This window comes from Choloepus didactylus, chromosome 2, assembly GCF_015220235.1.
Source record: "Choloepus didactylus isolate mChoDid1 chromosome 2, mChoDid1.pri, whole genome shotgun sequence".
In the NCBI taxonomy this organism is placed as follows: domain Eukaryota; kingdom Metazoa; phylum Chordata; class Mammalia; order Pilosa; family Megalonychidae; genus Choloepus; species Choloepus didactylus.
The window spans coordinates 140,696,942-140,716,734 of record NC_051308.1 but is presented as its reverse complement, the minus strand read 5'-3'; the positions used below and the strand labels follow the sequence as shown (position 1 = coordinate 140,716,734).

At 37.1% G+C, this 19,793-nt stretch overlaps 1 protein-coding gene across 6 annotated transcripts in view; it reads right to left on the bottom strand.

The window, feature by feature from the left end:
• EXTL2 (exostosin like glycosyltransferase 2) overlaps positions 1-19,793 on the bottom strand; it is a 42,308-nt gene that overhangs the window by 8,376 nt on the left and 14,139 nt on the right. The window contains exon 3 of one of the 6 annotated variants that reach the window (XM_037826533.1): positions 2,313-2,415. The exons of the other annotated variants lie outside the window; for them this stretch is intronic. The gene's annotated coding sequence lies outside the window, so the exon portion shown is untranslated. The remainder of the gene's footprint in view (positions 1-2,312; positions 2,416-19,793) is intronic. 6 annotated transcript variants of the gene reach the window in all.

Genomic DNA, 19,793 nt, shown 5'->3' with positions numbered 1-19,793 from the left:
ATTCAGGGTGGGTCTAAGTTGAGTCACTAGAGCCATATAAATGAGCTGACAGACAGAGGGGACTCAGTGTAGCTGTGAGTGACGTTTTGAAGAGGAGCTACAGCCAAGAGGGACACTTTGAAGAAAGCACAGGAACTGCAGATGAGAGACATTTTGAAGACGGCCATTGAAAGCAGACTCGTGCTCCGGAGAAGCTGAGAGAGGATAAATATCCCAAGTGCAACTAAGAGTGACATTTTTGAGGAACTGCAGCCTAGAGAGGAACGTCCTGGGAGAAAGCCATTTTGAAACCAGAACTTTGGAGCAGACGCCAGCCACATACCTTCCCAGCTAACAGAGGTTTTCTGGACACCATTGGCCATCCTCCGCTGAAGGTACCCAATTGTTGATATGTTACCTTGGACACTTTATGGCCTTAAGACTGTAACTGTGTAACCAAATAAACCCCCTTTTATAAAAGCTAATCCGTCTCTGGTGTTTTGCATTCCGGCAGCATTAGCAAACTAGAACAGCCACGGTGGCTTTAACTGATACATATTCTATCTATTCTTAATACTTTTGATAAAATTTCTCTTTTTAGGTTGTATGATACAGATAACTCTCATCTATTGTTCAATACAGACAAATACGATAAAGCTGGAAGACTTCTCACTGCTAACTCACCTTAGTTGGCTGTATATTTACAGTGTTTTCCTAGCAAAGGGACCATTCACACTCTCCTGGTTTTCCTCGTGTACATGGGCAGGCATTCGCGAAGAAGATCACCAGGGACACACAGCACCAAGTGGAAATGACAGGCTGATGCCCATGGCCTTGGCCTAACTATCTCAGGTTTACAACTGACACACCCAACTGGCTAAACTTGTATACTTTCTCCAGTCTAGACAGGCTCATTTTCCCTCTTTTCCTGACATCATTTCTCTGTGTCTTGCCTCCAGTACTCTTGCCTGTTTTCAGATGGTTGTCATTACTGCTGTTCTTTAATTAGAAAATACAAATTTTTTTAGTACAATGACATACATAAGATATAGGTGTACGTGTGTGCGTGCTTGTGGGAGAACCATTTATTGAGTACCTACCCTGTGCCTGTGTCAGGAATCGTGCTAGGTCCTTTACATATACAACACAGCAGCAGTGAAGATGTTAATCTAATTTTAAAGATAATGAAAGTGAGGCTCAAAGGTTAACTTGTCTAGGAGATCATGACCAGCTATTGGTTGAACTGTAATTCAAACACGGGTCCTTTCCACTTACGAGGTTGCCTCTAGCAGCCTAAAGGATTGTTTCTTTTAATAGACATTATGTATTAAGTATATCATTTGTCAAACTGCATAATAGAATAGGGCAGATGGTGAGTTCCTTAAGGGCAAGAACGATATTTTAATCATTCTGATATTTCCTACAGCCAAGTGCTCAAAAATAAATGTAGAATTCATTTGAAAATAGAATCATATTCCAGAAATACTTAAAATGCTTGATCTACTTTAAAATATTGCTTTAAGTTTCCATTTAGCATAAATGTCCAGAGTTAAATGTCTCTTTGTTTAATTTACTTTTCCGTAGCTGTTGCAGGCTACAGTAAAAGTTGCATTATCTTGAATTCTCATTCACTAGGTTTAGACTAGTATAGCTATAGTATGCTAACACTATAGGGCTGTGACTTCAGCCTGTACATATTACTGCTCCTTTCTGTACATATTGCCTCTGTACATTGTATTTTTGTTTTTTTCCACCTTCTTGGAAAAGTATGCTTTGTGCATATATATACACAGATATTTAAGGTCTTGATTTCACACCCATGGCTGGATCTCAGCATTTGTGACTAGGCTATCATTCCATAGGCAACCGTTAAGACTGCAGTCTAAATCTTCTTGTTTAATGGAATATTAGATTCTGAACTAAATCTCACTTGACTTTCCAAATGATGGCTGACCAACATTTTGTTTTTCATTGAGGAGACTTGAAAGTGGTTAAATTTATAATCACATTTCCATGACCTTATTTCCTGTTTTTAGGTATGTTTTATAATTGTAGAAACAGTTTTCTCTGTTAGGTTCTCTATAGTTTCAGCAAGGATATACAAAGAGAATATAAACCATGCCTTTAACATCTTCCTTTGAAGTTTACGAGAATGGGAGAATTCTGAGGGGGGCAGAGGTGTACAAAACTCACTCCATGATGTGCAGTGTGCTGGGGCCTGTGCAAACAAAGAGAGCGCTTATTCACAAGCACAAGGAAATGGCCATTGTCATTTAGCAGCTTTCACTTTTCATGAGTCCAGATTTGAAAAGCAATGTCAACTTTGCAGTTACCTTTCTGGAGTGCTTTCAAGGATATTCTCTCCTGGACTTTTCTCTGAAGCCTATTTTGTTAAGAAAAGCAATTTTGTGTCTCCCCTTCCATCATGGCTTCACTCTAAGATATGAATAAAATGAATTACTTTTGAAATAACCCTAGCTTTACCATGATTGTTTTTCAAGGACAGTAATATAAAGCTTTAGACTACAAAGTTTGCATTTATGTGTCCTCTAAAATGACACATACTGTTAATGTAGTCAACCAAAGACAAACCATTATGAATTAATGATCTTAGTTCAACGGCCTTGAAAGTCCTTTTAATACTGAATCAAAATCAGGTCCAAAAATACATATTTTCAATTCTGTGCAAAAATGTCCTGCTATGAGCCCTCACAATAAAGAATCATTTTGACAATTGCATTAAAGTATACCCTGAATAAGATCTTTATGCTCATTTTCAGTAACTAGGTAGAAACAGCACATCTTAAAACGTACATAAAAGTACATAAAACGTACATAGTCTCTGAAGCAGAAACTGATAACTTACTATTGGACAGCTTTATTTTTTTTCTTTATTTTCAAAGAAAAATAATGCAAATTAATTACTATGGTCCACTATAAACATACACTGTCAATGACACTCATGAGGGACTGCTTCACTTTTATCTACACTTCTTCATAGGGGTTTATCTGCTCTACCCAATCATAGAAATTTCCTCTTTTGGATAGCTTGTAATCCCCTATTCTACCTGTATTAAAAAGGTTTTAGGAGTTATGAATAATTTATATCTTTAGAAACACAATGTAAATATTTCATGTGGTATTTATTAAATAATGCAGCCCAATAAAATTATGTAAATTTTTTAGTCTATATGGAAAAGCAAGAGAGCTAAGGCTTTATGGACTGCAGTGCATGGGGCACGTCTGGGCTTGGAGAATAGCTAAAGTCTGGAACTCTATTGTAGGCCCATTAAAAACAGCTTCAGGACAGCATGGAGAGCTAGCTAATAGTGACTGCAATGATGACTTCATGGCTATTTGGATTTCACAGTTTATAGCTGCCTTCTGTTGTTTTTCTAGATAAAAATCCTGTCCCCTAATTCACAGCTTTCAGCTTTGAACTGGAGATATGAGATAAAATACATCTGGATAACTGATTTCTTACCTGAGAAGAACCAAGAAGTAAATAGGCACCTGCCAATTCTCTTGACTTCAATTCCTAAGCCTTCTTCTCAGGGTTTTAAATATTGTTTTAAATTATATCTGCATATATTAACTGATACACTGCCTGATTCCAGAAAGCAGCTGACAGCTCTTTCTCTATTCCCTTTCCTGTCCTCCCATCAACTAAGACTTCCATAGATTAAATTTAACTTTGATAAACACAGCAAATGTCAGCAAAACAAAACAAAAATCCTCCTTCTTCTTTATAATCTGAAAAATAAAAAATTCCTCCAGTGATTTTTTTTTTTTTTTTGCAACTATAATTTGCTAGCTCTTCATAGATGGAGAGCACATCCTTTTAGTTATTTTGACAGAGTGTTCCTCCAGCATCTTCCACATCAGAAGTTTTCAACTGGGGGTAATTCTGCTCCAGAGGGGATATTTGGCAAAGTCTAGAGACATTTTTTGATTGTTGCAACTTGGGGGTGGGGATGCAGGATGCTATTGCTGTCTAGTGGGTAGTGGTCAGGAATGCTGCTAAACATCCTAAAATGCACAGGATAGCCCCTGACAGCAAAAAATTAGGCAGCCTAAAATGCCAAGTGTTCAGGTTGAGAAACCTTGCTCTCTATGTAAGTTACTTAAGAAGCCACACTTGAACATGATAGGGATCAGCTGGCCTCTGAAAACTCCATGACTACTTGTTATACTCAAACAATGAGGGACATAGCCACATCTCTAAAACTGTCCTAATATTTATATGCCTCATTGAACAAAGACATAAACTCAGAGCTAAAAGGGGTGTCAGAGCCCTTCTCAATCAACCTCCTCATTTCACAGTAAAGAACCTGTGCTAGTTTGTATAAATTATGTGCCCCAGAAAAAGCCATATTCTTTAATGCAATCTTGTGGTAACAGATTGATTAATCTCTTTGATTAGGGTGTGACCTCTTGATTGAATGTTTTCATGGAGATTTGACCCCACCCATTCAGGGTAGGTCTTGATTGGTTTCCTGGAGTCCTTTAAAAAGAGCAACACAGGCCCAGATGCTTGCTGACACTGATGCTTAGAGATACTTGGAGATGCAAACAGAAGGACATTTAGATAAGAGATGAAGCCCAGAGTTTGCCCTGAGTTATGCTAAGACAGGACCCCAGGCGCTTAGAGATAAACATCCTGGGAGAAAGAACCAAGAACCCACAGGAGCTGAGAGAGGAGCTGGAACACAACCCAGGATCAACAGACGCCAGCCATGTGCCTTCCCAGCTAACACAGGTTTTTGAGGCCATTGGCCATCCTTCAGTGAAGGTATCATCTTGTTGATGCCTTAGTTTGGACACTTTTATGGCCTTAGAACTAAGGCCATTACAGAACTGTAAATTTGTAACTTAATAAATCCCCTTTATAAAAACCAATCCACTTCTGGTATTTTCCATTTAGGCAGCTTTAGCAAACTGGAAAAGAACCCAAGGTCTAAAGATAAGGGACTTGCCTAAGGCCACACAGCTGCATACAGCTAACCAGCAGCAGAGCTAGGATAAGAACCTAGATCTCCTATTGGCACAGTTCATGATTCTTTCCCCTGTGTTATGGTAAATTCTGCAAGGATGTGTCAAGAATTAGTACATGAGACTGTCCCCAGGGTACCTGGAAGATAATATAAAAGTTTATATCTGATACATTGGGGATTTTTTTTTACAGCTTTATTGAGATATATTTCATACCATATAATGCACCCTTCTAAAGTGTACAGTTCAGTGGATTTCAGTATATTTACAGAGTTGTGCAACCATCACCATAATGTAAATTTAAAACATTTTCAACACCCAATGAGAAACCCTGTACCCATTAGTAGTCCCTCTCCATTTTACTTCTCCCAACCCCCAATCCCTACCCCAGCCCAGGCAACCACTAATCTTCCTTCTGCCTCAATGGATTTGCTTATTCTGGATATTTCATATAAATGGAATTATGTGGTCTTCTGCAAGTGGCTTAAACATAATGTTTTCAAGGTTCATCCATGTTGTAGTATATATCAGTACTTCATTATTTTTTATTGCTGAATAACATTCCATTGTATGGATATGCCACATTTTAATTTTTATCCATTTATCTGTTCCTAGACATATGGGTTGTTTCCACATTTTGGCTATAATGAATAACACGGCTGTAAAAATTCATATACAAGTTTTTATGTGGGTATGTTTTTTACTTCTCTTGAGCATATAACCAGGAGTGAACAGCTGGTTTATTAAGTCAGGGATATTTTAATGTCTGAGACTGACGTTTGGAAGGGCACTATTTGAAATTTTTTCACAGTTCTTTGTTTTTTAATTAGACAAGTCATGGGTTTATAGAACAATCATGCATAAAATACAGGATTCACATATACCACCTATTATTAACACCTTGCATTGGTGTGGTACGTTTGTTATAATTGATAAAAGTACATTTTCATACTTGTACTATTAACTAAAGTCCATGGTTTAAAAGGGTTCATTGTTTGTGTTGTGCAGTACCACGGATTTTTTTGTTTTAATTTTTATTCTAGTCACATATATACAACCTAAAGTTTTCCCTTTTAACCACATTCAAATATAAATATAGTGCTGTTAATTATGTTCACAAGTTTGTGCTGCTAGCACTACCATCCATTTCCAAAACTTTTCCATCATCCCAAATAGAAATTCTCAGCCTTAACATTTTTTTCCTGGATTTTTTTTTTATTTAAAATTACTTTATTTATCAAATATAAAAAAAATTTCCAAACAAAACAAAGTAAAGCAATGGGAAAAACAACTTCCTATTCCCTATTCCCACTCTGTCCCCTGGAAACTTGTATTCTAGATTCTGATTCTTATGTGTTTGCTTATTATAAATATTTCATATTACTGAAATCATAAAATATTTGTTTTTTTGGTGTCTTTTATTTCACTCTATTACATCTTAAAGGTTCATCCATGTAGTCATATTTATCAGAATTTCATTCCTTTTTTACGGCTGAATAATATTCCATTGTATATATATACCACATTTGTTTATCCATTTATCAGTTGGTGGACATTTGGGTTGCTTCCATCTTTTGGCATCTGTGAATAATGCTACTATGAACATCATTGTGTAAATATCTGTTTGAGTCTCAACTTTCAATTCTTTGAAACTATCTTCCATAGCAGCTGCACCGTTTTACTTCTCATCAGCAAAGAATGAGTGTTCCTATTTTTCCACATCCCCTCCAACCCTTGTAATTTTTGATGTTTTTAATACTAGCCATTCTAGTGGCTGTGTAATGGTATTTCATTGTGGTTTTCATTTCTATTTCTCTAATGGCTAATGATGTTGAGGATCTTTTCATGTGCTTTTTAGCCATTTGTATAACTTCTTTGGAGAGATGGCTATTCAAATCTTTTGCCCATTTTTTTTTTTATGACTCCATTTTAATGAAATACCAAGAAATAGCAAATTCATAGAGCACACAGGCTAGAGGTTACCAGTGGATGGTAGGAGGGCAAAAGGGAGAGTTGTTGCTTGGTGGGGATAGAGTGCTTGGTACTTTTCAAAACTCTTAAGTAAAATTAATTTTAAACATCAATGTAATCCATACAAGTTAGAGAGGAAAAATAAAATGATCGTATTGATGGATATACACAGTTCACAAAATCTAATACCCATTCATAATACAAACTTTCAGAAAATTAGGCATAGAGATAAATTCCATTTGAAAGAGAGAATCTATAAAAACAACCTACAGTTAACTTCATACCTAACAGTGAAATACTGAATGTGTAACCACCAAGACTGAGAACAAGGCAAGGAAAACTCCCTACACTTTTATTCAAAATAGGACTGGAATTTCTAGCTGCTGTGATAAGGTAAGAAAAAGTAATCAAAGGCATGAAGATTGGTAAAGAAGAAATAAAACTGTCCTTATTTGCAGAAGACATGATTATCTACATAGAAAATCCCAAGAAACCTAAAAATAAAAATCCTAGAACTAATAACTGAGTTCAGTCAAATCTCAGGATACAAGATCAAAATACAAAAAAATCAATCTCATTGCTATATACTAAAAGGTAATTTGTGGAAACCAAAATTAAATGAAGATGCTATTTATAAAAACTCCCCTAAAAATGAAATTCTTAGGTATATACATAACAAAACATATACAGGATCCATATGCTGACAACTACAACATACTCATGAAAGAATTCAGTGAATGGCAAGATAAACTGTGCACATGGTTTGGAAGATGTCAAATCTATCAAAGTTGTCAATTTACCAAAATTGAACCACAGGTCCAATGTAATTCTCTATCAAAATCACAGTGAGGTTTTAAAAAAGATACATATAAACTTATTCTAATAATTATATGGAAAGTCACAGGCCCTAGAATACCTAAAACAGTCTCGATGAAGAAAAACAAACTGGGTAGAGGAATTACTCTAATATTAAGACATTATTTAGCTACAGTAATCAAGACAATATATCACTGGCAGAGAGATGGATACATAGATCAATGGAACAGTATCTAGAACCCAGAAATAAACCCACACAAATATGTTAAAATGAATTTTGTCAAGTGAGCAAAACCACTTCTTTAGAGGGAGGGTAGCCTTTTCAACAAATGATGTTGATGTTTTGCCCATATTTTAATTGTGTGTTTGCTTTTTGTGGTTGAATTCAAAGATTTCTTTATATATTCAGGATTTTAAACCCTTATTGCATATGTGGTTTCCAAATATTTTCTCCTGTTGGGTGTTGTTTTACTTTCAGAATAAAGTCCTTTGAGGTACAAAAGATTTTGATTTGCATAAGGACCCATTTATCTATTTTTTATTTTGGTGCTTCTACTTTGGGTGTAAGGTCTAAGAAACCATTGCCTAACACAAGGTCCTGAAGATGCTTCCCTATGTTTTCCTCTAGGATTTTTACAGTTCTGGCTCTTTATTCAGGTCTTTGATATATTTTGAGTTGATTTTCTGTATGTGGTGTGTGGTAGGGGTTCACCTTCATTCTTTTGCAAATGGAGACAGTTCTCCCAGCACCATTTGCTGAACACATCATTCTATCCCAATGGAGAGGTCTTTGCCCCTTGTCAGAAATCAGTTGATATAAATGTGAGGGTTGGTTTCTGAGGTCTCAGTTTGATTCCGCTGGTACATACAACTGTCCTTGTGCCAGTAACATGCTGCTTTGATTACTGTGGCTTTGTAATAAGTTTTAAGATCTGGAAATGTGGGTCCTCCAACTTCATTCACCTTTTTCAAGAAGGCTTTGGCTATTCTGGGTCCGTTACCCTTGATTGGCTTTTCTAATTCTGCAAAGAAGTTTGCTGGAATTTTGCATCAAGTCTGCAAATTGCTTTGGGTAGGATTGACATCTTAACAATATTTAGTCTTCCAAACCGTGAACATGGAATGTCCTTCTATTTATTTAGGTCTTTGATTTTTCTTTTAGCAATGTTTTGTAGTTTCCTGTTTAGAAGTACTTTACATACTTGATTTGATTTCTTCCTAGATATTTGATTCTTTTAGATGCTATCATAAATGGATTTTTTCCCTTGATTTCTTCTTTCAATTGTTATATCTTTCTATAGTGTATAGAAACATTACTGATCTTTGGGTGTTGATCTTGTACCCTGCCACTTTGCTGAATTTGTTTATTAGCTCTTGGAGCTTTGTTGTACGTTTTTCAGGATTTTCTGCATATAAGATTATATCATCTGCAATTAGGGAAAGTTTTAGTTCTTTCTTTCCAATCAGGATGCCTTTTATTTCTTTTTCTTGCTAAATTGCTCTGACTAATTTCCAGTACAGTGTTGAATAACTGGTAACAGTGGGCATCCTTGTCTTTCACCATTAAGGATGTTAGCTGTCAGTTTTTCATATGTGCCCTTTATCATGTTGAGGATGTTTCCTTATGTTCCTAGTGTCTAAGCGTTTTTATCAAGAAGGGTAGCTAGGTTTTGTCAAATGCCTTTTCTGTGTCAATTGAGATGATCATGTGTGCTTTTTTTTTCCCTTCATTCTGTTAATATTATATTACATTAATTCACTTTCTTATGTTGAACCTCCCTTGTATACCTGGGATAAATCCCATTTGGTAATGTTGTATAATTCTTTTCATGTGCTGTTGGATTCGGCTTTGCTAGTATTTTGTTGAGGATTTTTTCCATCTAGATGCGAAAGTGATATTGGTCTACATTTTTCTTTTCTTGTGGTATCTTTATCTGGCTTTGATATAAGCGGTATGTTGGCCTTGTAGAATGAACTAGGGAGTGCTCCCTCCTATTTAGCTTTCTGGAAAAGTCTGGCTGCATTGCTATTGATTCTTCTTGGAATAATTGCTAGAATTCCCCTGGGAAGCCATCCAGTCCTGGGTTTTTCTTTGTTGGGAGGTGTAGATTACTGATTCAATCTCTTTACTAGTTATTGGTTTGTTGAGATCTTCTATTTCTTCTTTTTTTTTTAAATATTCATTTTACTGAGATATATTCACATACCATGCAGTCATACAAAACAAATCATACATTTGATTGTTCACAGTACCTTTACATAGTTGTGCATTCATCATCAAAATCAATCCCTGACACCTTCATTACTACACACACAAAAAATAACAATAATAATAATTAAAGTGAAAAAGAACAATTAAAGTAAAAAAGAACACTGGGTGCCTTTGATTGTTTCTTTGTTTTTATCCTTCCCCCATTTTTCTACTCATCCATCCATAAACTAGACAAAGGGTAGTGTGGTCTTTATGGCTTTCCCAATACCATTGTCACCCCTCATAAGCTACATTTTTATACAATCGTCTTCAAGATTCATGGGTTCTGGGTTGTAGTTTGATAGTTTCAGGTATCTACCACCAGCTACCCCAATTCATTAGAACCTAAAAAGGGTTGTCTATATTGTGCGTAAGAGTGCCCACCAGAGTGACCTCTCGGCTCCTTTTGGAATCTCTCTGCCACTGAAGCTAACTTCATTTCCTTTCAGTTCCTCCTTTTGGTCAAGATGTTCTCCATCCCACGATGCTGGGTCTACATTCCTCTCCGGGAGTCATATTCCACGTTGCCAGGGAGATTCATTCCCCTGGGTGTCTGATCCCACATAGGGGGGAGGGCAGTGATTTCACCTGCCAAGTTGGCTTAGCTAGAGAGAGAGGGCCACATCTGAGCAACAAAGAGGCACTCAGGAGGAGGCTCTTAGGCACAATTATAGGGAGGCCTAGCCTCTCCTTTGCAGCAACAGTCTTCCCAAGGGCAAGTCCTGTGGTAGAGGGCTCAACCCATCAAACCACCAGTCCTCTATGTCTGTGAGCACATTACCAACCACAGAGGTGGGGCAGGCCAATACCGTTGCATTCTCCACCAACTCCTCAAGGGGGCTCTGCATATATTTTTCCTTTTTTTTTAATTAACTTTTTTTTAAATCAACTGTATAAAAATTTAAAAAAATAAAAAAATCATACAATAAAAGAACATTTCAAACAGACCATAACAAGGGAGTAAGAAAAAGACAACTAACCTAAGATAACTACTTTACTTCCAACATGTTCCTACTCTACCCCAAGAAAGTAACCTAATATAGCAACATTTCTGTGAACTTGTTCCTATTATACCCATCAGAAATTAACAGACCATAGTCATTCCTGGGCATTCCCAGAATGTTAAATTTACCCACGATAGCTTATCTGTTCTTACTGGATTATCTTTCCCCCTTCCTTAATTGCTCTCTAACGCTAGTTCCCCTATATTCTGCATTACAAACCACTTGTTTTACATTATTCAATATTCACATTAGTGGTAGCATATAATATTTCTCTTTTTGTGCCTGGCTTATTTTGCTCATCATTATGTCTTCAAAGTTCATCCATGTTGTCATATGTTTCACGACATTGTTCCTTCTCACTGCCGCGTAGTATTCCATCGTGTGTATATACCACATTTTACTTATCCACTCATCTGTTGAAGGACATTTGGGTTGTTTCCATCTCTTGGCAATTGTGAGTAATGCTGCTATGAACATTGGTGTGCAGATATCTGTTCGTGTCACCACTTTCAAATCTTCCGGCTATATACTGAGAAGTGCAATTGCTAGATCGAAGGGTAACTCTATATCTAGTTTTCTAAGAAACTGCCAGACTGACTTCCAGAGTGGCTGAACCATTATATAGTCCCACCAACACTGAATAAAAGTTCCAATTTCTCCACATCTCCAGCATTTGTAGTTTCCTGTTTGTTTAATGGCAGCCATTCTAATTGCTGTGAGATGGTATCTCTTTGTGGTTTTATTTGCATCTCTCTAATAGCTAGTGAAGCTGAACATTTTTTCATGTGTTTCTTGGCCATTTGTATTTCCTCTGCAGAGAACCGTCTTTTCATATCTTTTGCCCATTTTATAATTGGGCTGTCTGTACTATCGTCCTTGAGTTGTAGGATTTCTCTATATATGCAAGATATCAGTCTTTTTTCAGATACATGGTTTCCAAAAATGTTTTTCCCATTGAGTTGGCTGCCTCTTTACCTTTTTGACAAATTCCTTTGAGGTACAGAAACTTCTAAGCTTGAGGAGTTCCCATTTATCTGTTTTTCCTTTTGCTGCTTGTGCTTTGGGTGTAAAGTCTAGGAAGTGGCCGCCTAATACAAGGTCTTGAAGATGTTTCCCTACATTATCTTCCAGGAGTTTTATGGTAATTTCTTTTATATTGAGATCTTTGATCCATTTTGAGTTAGTTTTTATTTAGGGTTGAGGGAGGGGTCCTCTATCATTCTTTTGGATATGGATATCCAACTCTGCCAGCCCCATTTGCCGAAAAGACCATTTTGACCCAGTTCAGTGACTTTGGGGTCCTTTTCAAAGATCAGTTGGCCATCGATCTGGGGGTCTATCTCTGAATTCTCAATTCGATTCCATTGACCAATATGTCTTATCTTTGTGCCAGTACCATGCTGTTTTGACAACTGTGGTTTTATAATAAGCTGCAAAGTCAGGGAGTATAAGTCCTCCCACTTTGTTTTTCTTTTTTAGAGTGTCTTTAGCAATTCAAGGCATCTTCCCTTTCCAAATAAATTTGATTACCAGCTTTTCCAAGTCTGCAAAGCAGGTTGTTGGAATTCTGATTGGGATTGCATTGAATCTGTAGATGAGTTTGGGTAGAATTGACATCTTAATGACATTTAGCCTTCCTATCCATGAACATGGAATATTTTTCCATCTTTTAAGGTCCCCATCTATTTCTTTTCGTAGAGTTATGTACTTTTCTTTGTATAGGTCTTTTATATCTTTGGGTAAGTTTATTCCTAGGTACTTGATATTTTTAGTTGCTATTGAAAATGGTACCTTTTTCTTGAGTGCCTCTTCAGTTTGTTCATTTCTAGCATATAGAAACATTACTGACTTATGTGCATTAATCTTGTATCCTGCTACTTTGCTAAATTTGTTTATTAGCTCTAGTAGCTGTATCATCGATTCTTCAGGGTTTTCCAGATATAGGATCATGTCATCTGCAAACAATGACAGTTTTACTTCTTCCTTTCCAATTTGGATGCCTTTTATTTCTTTGTCTTGCCGGATTGCCCTGGCTAGCACTTCCAGCACAATGTTGAATAACAGTGGTGATACCGGGAATCTTTGCCTTGTTCCTGATCTTAGAGGGAAGGCTTTCAGTCTCTCACCATTGAGTACTATGCTGGCTGTAGGTTTTTCATATATGATCTTTATCATACTGAGGAAGTTTCCTTCAATTCCTACCTTTTGAAGTGGTTTTGTCAAAAAGGGATGTTGGATTTTGTCAAATGCTTTTTCAGCATCTATTGAGATGATCATTTGATTTTTCTCTTTTGATTTGTTAATGTGTTGTAATACATTGATTTTCTCATGTTGAACCATCCTTGCATGCCTGGAATCAACCACACTTGGTCATGGTGTATGATTTTTTTAATGTGTCTTTGGATTTGGTTTGTAAGTATTTTGTTGAGAATTTTTGCATCTATATTTATTAGGGAGATTGGCCGGTAGTTTTCCTTTTCTGTACCATCTTTGCCTGGTTTTGGCATTAGATTGACGTTAGCTTTATAAAATGAGTTAGGTAGTGTTCCATTTTCTTTGATGTTTTGAAAGAGTTTAAGTAAGATTTGTGTCAATTCTTTTTAAAAGGTTTGGTAGAATTGCCCTGTGAAGCCATCTGGCCCTTTGCATTTATTTGTGGGAAGCTTTTTGATAACTCATTGGATCTCTTTGCTTGTGATTGGTTAGTTGAGGTCTTCTGTTTCTTCTCTGGTCAGTCTAGGTTGTTCATATGTTTCCAGGAAATTGTCCATTTCCTCTACATTATCCAGTTTGTTGCCATACAGTTGTTCATAGTATCCTCTTATGATTTCTTTTAATTTCTTCAGGATCTGCAGTAATGTCACCTTTCTCATTCATTATTTTGTTTGTATGGGTCTTCTCTTTTTGATTATGTCAGTCTAGCTAGGGGCTTGTCAATCTTGTTGATCTTCTCGAAGAACCAACTTTTGGTGTTATTTATCCTCTCTATTGTTTTTTTTTGTTCTCTCTGTCATTTATTTCTGCTTTAATCCTTGTTATTTCTTTTCTTCTACTTGGTTTAGGATTGGTATGCTGTTCATTTTCTAGCTTCTTCAGTTGATCCATTAGTTCTTTGATTTTGGCTCTTTCTGCCTTTTTAATATATGCGTTTAGTGCTATAAATTACCCCCTCAGTACTGCTTTTGCTGCATCCCATAAGTTTTGGTATGTTGTGTTCTCATTTTCATTCGTCTCTATATATTTAGCAATTTCTCTTGCTCTTTCTTCTTTAACCCACTGATTGTTTAGGAGTGTGTTGTTTAACCTCCAGGTATTTGTGAATTTTCTAAGTCTCTGATGGTTATTGACTTCTAATTGTATTCCATTGTGGTCAGAGAATGTGCTTTGAATAATTTCAATTTTTTTAAATTTATTGAGGCTTGTTTTATGTCCCAGCATATGATCTATTCTGGAGAAAGTTCCGTGAGTGCTAGAGAAGAATGTGTACCCTGGTGATTTGGGATGTAATGTTCTATATATGTCTGTTAAATAGAATTCATTTATCAGATTGTTTAGGTTTTCAGTTTCCTTATTGGTCTTCTGTCTGGTTCATCTATCTATAGGAGAGAGTGATGTGTTGAAGTCTCCCACAATTATTGTGGAAACATCAACTGCTTCCTTTAATTTTGCCAGTGTTTTTCTCATGTATTTTGTGGCATCTTGATTGGGTGCATAAACATTTATGATTGTTATTTCTTCTTGTTGAATTGCCCCTTTTATTAGTTTGTAGTGGCCTTCCTTGTCTCTCATGACATCCTTGCATTTAAAGTCTATTTTATCTGAGATTAATATTGCTACACCTGCTTTCTTTTGGCTGTAGCTTGCATGAAATATTTTTTTCCATCCTTTCACTTTCAGTTTCTTTGTGTCCCTGTGTCTAAGATGAGTCTCTTGTATGCAACATACTGATGGTTCATTTTTTTAATCCATTCTGTGACTCTGTATCTTTTAATTGGGGAGTTTAATCCATTTACATTCAACATTATAACCGTGAAGGCATTTCCTGAATCAGCCATTTTATCCTCTGGTTTATGTTTGTCATATATATTTTTTCCCTCTCTCTATTAATATCCTTTAATGTACCCATACGGAATCTCTTTAGTGCTGAACCTTTCTCCATGTCTCTCGCTCCTTTCTTTGTTTCTCTGTCTGTAGGGCTCTCTTTAGTATCTCTAGTAGGGCAGGTCTCTTGTTAGCATATTCTCTCAGCATTTGTTTCTGAAAAATTTAAGCTCTCCCTCAAATTTGAAGGAGAGCTTTGCTGGATAAAGTATCCTTGGTTGGCAATTTTTCTCGCTCAGAATTTTAAATGTCATGCCACTGCCTTCTCGCCTCCACGGTGGCTGCTCAGTAGTCACTACTTAGTCTTATGCTCTTTCCTTTGTATGTGGTGAATTGCTTTTCTCTTGCTGCTCTCAGAACTTGCTCCTTCTCTTCCATATTTGACAGTGTGATCAGAATATGTCTCAGAGTGGGTTTATTTGGATTTATTCTATTTGGAGTTTGCTTGGCATTTATGATTTGTGTATTTATGGTATTTAGAAGATTTGGGGTTTTCCCCAACAATTTCTTTGAATACTCTTCCTAGACCTTTACCCTTCTCTCCCCCTTCTGGAACACCAATGAGTCTTCTATTTGGATGTTTTACATTATCTATCATATCCCTGAGGTCTATTTCAATTTTTTTTTATTTTTTTCTCCATTCTTTCTTTTGTGCTTTCATTTTCCATTCTGTCATCTTCCAGGTCATTGATTTGTTGTTCAACTTCCTCTAGTCTTGTACTATGAGTATCCAGAATCTTTTTAATTTGGTCAACAGTTTAATTTCCATAAAATCATCTATTTTTTAATTTACTCTTGCAATGTCTTCTCTTTATGCTCTTCTAGGGTCTTCTTGATGTCCTTTATATCCTGTGCCATGCTCTTCTTCATGTCCTTTAAACCCTGTGCCATGGTCTTGTTATTCATCCCTAGTTGTTTGATTAATTGCTCCAGGTACTGTGTTTCCTCTGATATTTTGATTTTGGTGCTTGGGGTTGGGTTATCCATATCATCTGGTTTTTTCATATGCTTTAAAATTTTCTGTTGTTTTTGGTTCTTGGAGTTTACTTAACTTGATAGGGTTCTTTTAGGATTTGGTGACCAATTGAAATCCTTATCTCTAATTTGTCAGATCTACAGCTTGGTGGCGTACACTTTCTCTAACTAACCAGCAGATGGCATCCACGAGCCACCTATTCCCATCAAGCCAGTTTTCCCCCGCTTTGTCTTTGTGGTGAGTGGGGGAGTGAGTCTTGTGGGGTCCAATTGGTGTACCAAGCTTGCCTGTGTAGTTGGTGTTGCCCGCCCTGTATATGGGGTGTGTGTCTGGGTGGTCAGGGAGGGGGGGTGGCTCTAACAATCAAATCTCCCTGGTGTTCCTGGAGATTTAAAACTGGCACAATAGTTTAATCCTTCAGTTCAGTCCTGCCACAGTTTGTCTCTGCCACTGACCCACAAGTCCTTGGTATTGGCGTATGGCCCCTGAGACTTGCAAGTGGGTCCCTCTTCCAGGCCATGCACCCCCAGGTCCTCTATTGAGGGATGACTGTGCTATGTCACAGGTGAGTGCCGTCCCCCCAGGGTGGTTCTGGGCTGCAGGGCTGTGTAGGGAAGCTCCCAGTCTGCTGAAAGGATGGCTGAATTGGGCGTGTTAATTCACACTGCTCTGCTTTCCCAACTCTGGGACAACCAGCTGAGGGTGCAGGGAAGGCTAATGTCCATGCCTGATTTTGTGGTGCGTGCGTGTGTTATTGGAAGCACTTCTGTCACACTGGGTTGTCTGGGGCAGCTCTGGGCTATGGGGCCGGCGATGGGTAGGAGTGTTTCCTGTCCACCAGAATGATGGCTGTGAGAGGATGCCCCCCTTTTCTTGGGAAGTTGTGGTGTTTAGTGAATTTTCTCAGGCACTGGACTTATTGCCTTTTGTCTCAGAGCTCTCTACCCAAATTGCAAGTCTTTGAGGCTTTCCGTATTGGGCTTCTCAGAGTAATTGTTTTAGAAAAACAGAAGATTTAAAAAAACAAAAGGCCCTCCTTGCAGATCTAATGGGTTATGGAAATGCTAAGAGACAAAGCAATTAGGGCCATTAAGGAAAGGTCCAGGAGGCAGAGAAACTGGGGTTTTTCTTCTGGATTTGCAAATGAGCCTGATTCTGAGCTCTGCCCTTCCCCTTTCTATGTTCACCAGAACTCCAAAAAGCCTCTGCTTTTATTTTTGGGGTTTTTCTTGCTGTTTTTGCTATCCCTATCTCCTCTCCGCTGGGCTGCCTACTCCCAGATTCTCTGGTGTCTGGTCTCAGTTTATCTACGCTTGGAGTTTGGATCAGTAGAATGAGTTTCCGATAAGGGCCGCAACTGCAGTTCTCCCTCCTCGTTCCCAGGGCTGAAGACCTCTCCTCCCATGGGACTGAGCCTGGCAGGGAGGGGTGCAGGTCCCTGGGCTGCAAAAACTTACAGATTTCACTGAACTCAGCAGTTCCATGTGTTCATGAGCATTGTATGAAGTATGCCCAAAGTCAAATTGCTCTGCAGTGTCCGGTCCATGCAGTACCTAGCTTTCTACCTACTTCCCTGGAGGAGTAACTAAAACGTACACCTCACCACTCCACCATCTTGCCCTGCCTCCCTTCTATTTCTTCTTGAGTCAGTGCACATGGTTGTGTGTTTTTAGGAATTTATCCATTTCATCTAAGTTTTCTAATTTCTTAGTGTACAGTTGCTCATGGTTTCCTCTTATAGCCCTTTTTATTTCAGTGGGGTCAGTAGTAATGCCCTCCTTTTCACTACTGATTTTAGTCATTTGTGTCTTCTCTTTTTTCTTCATTGTCAGTCTAACTCATGGTCTATCAATTTTATTGATCTTTTCAAAGAACAACTTTTAGTTTTATTGATTCTCTTTTTTAATTCTCTATATCATTTATGTCTGCAATAATCTGTTATTTCTTTCTGTCTGCTTGCTTTGGGTTTAGTTTGCTCTTTGTTTACTAGTTCTTCCAGTTTTGAGGTTAGGTCTCCTATTTGAAATCTTTTCTTTTTTAATGCAGTCATTTGGAGCTATAAATTTCCCTCTAAGTACTGTCTTGGCTGCATTCCATTAGTTTTGGTATGTTGTATTTTCATTGCTATTCACCTCAAGATATTTTGACAAATTTTGACAAATTTGGAATTTTCCAGTTCTCTCTGTTATTGATTTCTACCTTCATTCCATTGTGGTTGGAAAAGATACATTGTATGATTTCAATATTTTTAAATTTACTGAGACTTTTTTTTGTGACCTAACATATGGTCTGTCCTGGAGAATGATCCATGTACACTTAAGAAAAATTTGTATTTTGTTTTTGAGAGAAGTGTTTAAACATGTCTATTAGGTCTAGTTGGTTTAGAATACTGTTCAAGCCTTGTGTTTCCTTTTTGATCTCACATTGCGATGTTCTATCCATTATTGGAAGTAGTGGTGCTTTAAAATCTCTTTAAATATTAATGTAGAACAATCAGTTTCTCCCTTCAAATCTGTCAGTGCTTTATGTATTCTGGAGCTTTGCTATTAGTTGCAAATATATCTATAATTGTTACATCTTCTTCATGAAATTGACCCATTTATCAGCATGTAATGACTGTGTTTGTCTCTCTTAACAGCTTTTGTCTTAAAGTCTATTTTATCTGATATTAGTATAGCTACCCCAGCTCTCTTCTGGTTACTACTTGCATGGTATATTGTTTTCCATCCTTTCACTTTCAACCTACTTGTGAACTTTGAATTTAAGGTGAGTCTCTTGTAAACACAAATAGTTGGGTCATGCTTTCTTTCCATTCTGTCAATCTCTGCCTTTTGACTGGAGAGTTTAATCCACTGATGGTTAAAGTCACTACCAATAATGTAGGACTTCATTCTGCAATTTTGCTATTTAGTCTTTAAGTCTTACATTGTTTTTGCCTCTCAATTCTTCCATTTTTGCCTACTTTCATATTTATTTGATTTTTTGTATTGTACCATATTGGGTGCCTTCTTATTTCTATCTTGATATATTTTTCATATATTTCCCTTGTTGTTACCATGGGGGTAAAATTTAACATCTAATTATACAACAATCATTTTTTTTATTTGATACAAACTTGACTTCAATACTTTACACATACACTTCTCCTATACTCCTCCATCTCCCAATCATTTTTTGTATTTGTTACCATTTATATCTTCGACACTGTATGTCCCAAACCATAGATTAACCATTATTTTTTGTGCATTTGCATTTTACCACTTGGAGGAAGCAAAAAACGGAGTTACACACCAAAAGAATACAACACTAATAGCATTTATAATTACCCAATGGTTACCTTTACCAGAGGTGTTCATTTCTTTGTACCATTTTGAACCATTGTCTAGCATCATTTCCTTTCAGTCTGAAGAACCCCTATACCATTTTTGGTAGGGCAGGTCCCTCAGCTTTTGTTTAATGGGGAATTCTTCATCTCTTCCTCAATTTTGAAAGAAAGTCTCATTGGATATAAAATTCTTGGTTGGCAATTGTTTTCTTTCAGTACCTTAAGTATTTCAACCCACTACTTTCTTGCTGCCATAGTTTCTGATTAGATACCAGCACTTAATCTAATTAGGATTCCCTTCTACATGACTCGATGCTTTTCTCCTGCAGCTTTCAGAACTCTCTCCTGCTCTTTTGCATTGACAGTTTGATAAGTATG